This window comes from Hyperolius riggenbachi, chromosome 4 (genome assembly GCF_040937935.1).
Source record: "Hyperolius riggenbachi isolate aHypRig1 chromosome 4, aHypRig1.pri, whole genome shotgun sequence".
In the NCBI taxonomy this organism is placed as follows: Eukaryota; Metazoa; Chordata; class Amphibia; order Anura; family Hyperoliidae; genus Hyperolius; species Hyperolius riggenbachi.
The window spans coordinates 171,024,957-171,029,017 of record NC_090649.1 but is presented as its reverse complement, the minus strand read 5'-3'; positions in this window follow the sequence as shown (position 1 = coordinate 171,029,017).

Below are 4,061 nucleotides of genomic sequence, written 5' to 3'. Positions count from 1 at the left end.
CCTAGCGGAAAACTTAGGAGAAAAAATAAATTGGGTTGGACCCATTATCTACCACTGGCACTGTACAATATATAGGGGATCCAGATAACAAACTTGCATTCATAACTATCCAAAAAAGAACAAAGGAGGTAAAGAATAACCTACTCAATCAAGCCTTGCAGAGTAGTGGGCTGGTTCCTTCTGACTCTCAGAGGGGCAGGGAAGTGTAAACAGCATCTGGAAATCTTTAGTATTGAGCTTGTAATGCCCAAGAGCTTTACATTTTTAACTATCATTATATAATTTTTATGATTTTATTATATTGACTGTATTATAATTGTAAAGTAGATGGCTCGTAATATATTCATAAAAGGTTTCTAAAACTTGGGCTTTAAACACCTGCATAGCAAGATTCACTGTGTTATTATGTGACAAACCTCCAACGACCTTGTTTACATTCAATACAGGTTACCGTTGTAGCTGCAGAAGATAATATTGTTTAAATAGATATGTTAAATGCTTAGACTTACCATGAAGGAAGCCTGATTGAAATGCCTAACATTCACTGCACAACAGGAGCCAGGTGCTTTGTAGTCAGAGAGATGCTTCTTTTATTGCTTGTGCCCTAGGCTACTGCCTTTGCTTATTTCATGCCTGTAAGTGCAACTGCAACATTTTGTAGAAAATGTAGTTTCGACTCTTTCACTGCCAAGGTCATGCTCTCAGTTTGCATATGTGTGTGTGTGTAGAAAACAGTAAAAAGTAAGAAAAAAAACCCTGTAAAGTGTTGTATCTGAAGTGAGAGGAAAACGGGGGATTCCATCTACAAACAATGCCGGGTGCCTGGCTGTCATGCTGAGCTTTTGGCTGTCTACAGTGGCCGGATAGTGCAATGGTTAACCTCCTTGCCGGTTCAATTCCTTCGGCAAGGAGGCAGCGCAGGAGGTTTTTTTTTTTTTTTAAATCATGTAGCGAGCCTAGGGCTCGCTACATGATAGCCGCTGAGCGGCGGCATCCCCCCACCCACTCCGATCGCCTTCGGCGATCAGAGTAAGCAGGAAATCCCGTTTAGAACGGGATTTCCTGCAGGGCTTCCCCGGTCGCCATGACGACGGGGCGGGATGACGTCACCGATGTCATGGACGTCGGAACGTCATAGGGAATCCCGATCCACCCCTCAACGCTGCCTGGCACTGATTGGCCAGGCAGCGCAGGGGTCTGGGGCGGGGGGGAGCGACTCGGCGCGGTGGATTGCGGCGGATCGGCGGCGAGCGACGGCGATCGGAAGTTACAAGCAGCTAGCAAAGTGCTAGCTGCTTGTAACAAAAAAAATTATGCAAATCGGCCCAGCGGGGCCTGAGAAATCCTCCTGAGCAGGTTACCCCGAACTGAGTTCGGGATAACCGGCAAGGAGGTTAAGGGCTCAGACCCTGACACTGGGGACCAGGGTTTGAATCTTGGCTCTTCCTGTTCAGTAATTTTGCACCTGTTCAATATGGAGACCTTGGGCAAGACTAGCTAACACTGCTACTGCCTGTAGAGTGCACCTTTGAGTCTGTCAGGGAAAAAGCACTATATAAATCTTCTGTGTCTTGTCTAGTTGTTTTTTAGTCTCACACCTGCAACAGCATGCAGCCAGTGGAGTTAAAGGGGAACTGAAGAGAGAGGTATATGGAGGCTGTCATGTTTATTTCCTTTTAGACAATACCTGTTGCCTGGCAGCCCTGCTGATCCTCTGCCTCTAATACTATTAGCCATAGCCCCTGAACAAGCATGCAGCAGATCAGGTGTTTCAGTGGTTCAGACTTATAAGTCTGATCTGACAAGACTAGCTGCATGCTTGTTTCTGGTTTTAATCAGATACTACTGCAGAGAAATAGACCAGCAGGGCTGCCAGGCAACTGGTATTGATTAAAAGGAAATAAACATGACAGCCTCCATATACCTCTCTCTTCAGTTCCCCTTTAAAGCATCTCATCTGTGTGCTCATTCTGGAACAGTCACTTGAAGTATAAGAGGTACAGAAGTCAGACAACTGTCATTATTTGAAAATAAAGATCGAAGCCTTCAAATACCTGACTTGAGGTTCAACTATCAAAGTATGGTGTTTTCCTAGAATGACATTAATAAATAGAAGTGGCTTTGTAATAAATGACTGTTGCTGTAAAAATAAATTATTGGTCTTTTTCTTATGGCTTTACCCTTAAAAACGGTGTCTACCAACAAAAACGTTGACTGTGTTGGATAGCAGAAGAGCCCAGAAGTGGATTGTGCCACACACATCAGTCAATGCTTTTATAGGACACCATTTTAAAAGTAAACCCAAACCCCAAAATGTATTTTTACAGCGACATTACCTCTATTTGAAAGTGGCTTCTGTTTGTTAATGACATTCTGGGAAAACACCATACTTTGGAAATGTCCTATTTAACACCGTTGTAAAATGATGGCTCTAAAATTATTATAAAATATTTTATGTGCATGAGGATATAACTTCTCTGTAGAGTAATAATGTTTATGTGTAAATCCTTACATACTAATGCAAATATATATATATATATATATATATATATATAAATATATGCATATGTATGTATATATATATGTATATATATATATATATATGCATATGTATGTATATATATATGTATATATATATATATATATATATATATATATATATATATATATATATATATATATATATACTCTTTATATCACCGGTTCTGAAGACAATTCACAATGGTTTCATCTTATTGGCTGAGATCAATACCCCAAATTAAAACTTATCTTCTAATGGCCATTAAAAAAATTAACTGTTTGGCTATGTTTGGCTAGCTGTTAGCTATTAAAGTGGCTAGTAACTAATAAGTAAACAGGAAGGGTCCACAGATACGAGAAGGGGTAGGACACCTGCAATTGGCTGTTAAGCTAGGGTAGTCCCTAAACCTGCCTACAAATAAATACTGTACATTTACACTACCCCACAAAAAACGAACATGTTTTGCCTTCCCCAAATGGGGGTCTTCATCCGGGTACATAATGCTAACAGTCCCAGAGTGCAATGAGTGGGTACATCTGGGAGGAGTGAAAATGAGATTGATATAAAACAACCACGTAAACAGATAACATTGGTCTAAAAGTTATGTTTTAAATAAGAGCATTAATCTCCTACAATAGGGTTAAACATGAGTCTCTATGTGGCAGGACGTGCTGGGGACTGACGTTCCCTGCTATTTCTGTAAGTAAACATAAGGTCTCATTCAGATGCCACTACATTGCAGATGTGAACCAGGAGAGATTCCAGAGAGCATGTGCGCAATACAGAGATGAGCACAGTACAGAGATGAGCACATACACATGCTGGTTCATGTCCACCTGCCCTGGTCATCCTGACACTGATCTGGCCATTTGGAGAACAGGGGAGGTGGGTAACAGCAGTCAGCAATTATGAAAGCGAAGTTTCGTTCAGTTTTGCTTTCAAATAACATTATTAGCACAGTAACTAAGGTTAGCAGTCAGAATTCAATCAACAGCATAATCTTATTATGTTAATTCATTTACAAATGACACCAGCACTGTGCTTTGGATTTTCACTTACTCCAATTCCTGCCAAATATGATTTATATGTTTAATATCACATTTTATTAATTGTGTAAAAATGTGTTTAAGTGTAAGCTATTCAATAATGTGATGTTCTGTAGATAACTTTGATTAATAACCTAATCATGTATACACTGTAATTGTCTTCTATTGACATGATTACAAAACATTTTGTCACGCTACATTAATTCATTAGATTGTTGACATATTTAACAATAATCCTTATCATTTTAAAAATGTGAACATGCGTTCTGCAGCTACTGGGAATCAATAGGATCCTTTGTGTATTTCAGCAATGAGGGGTTAGTCTAATGGTCTGCTGTGATGCTTGTTCCATCCCTGGAAGATGACGAAGGGAACTTGGTGGCAAATGCTGTTTGCTTACAGTTACCTCATTAAAATATTTTTTCTTCCCTTATTTTTTTTTACTGGTTGAATCAAGCTCACAAAATGATCAGTAAGTAAAATAAAGAGGACAT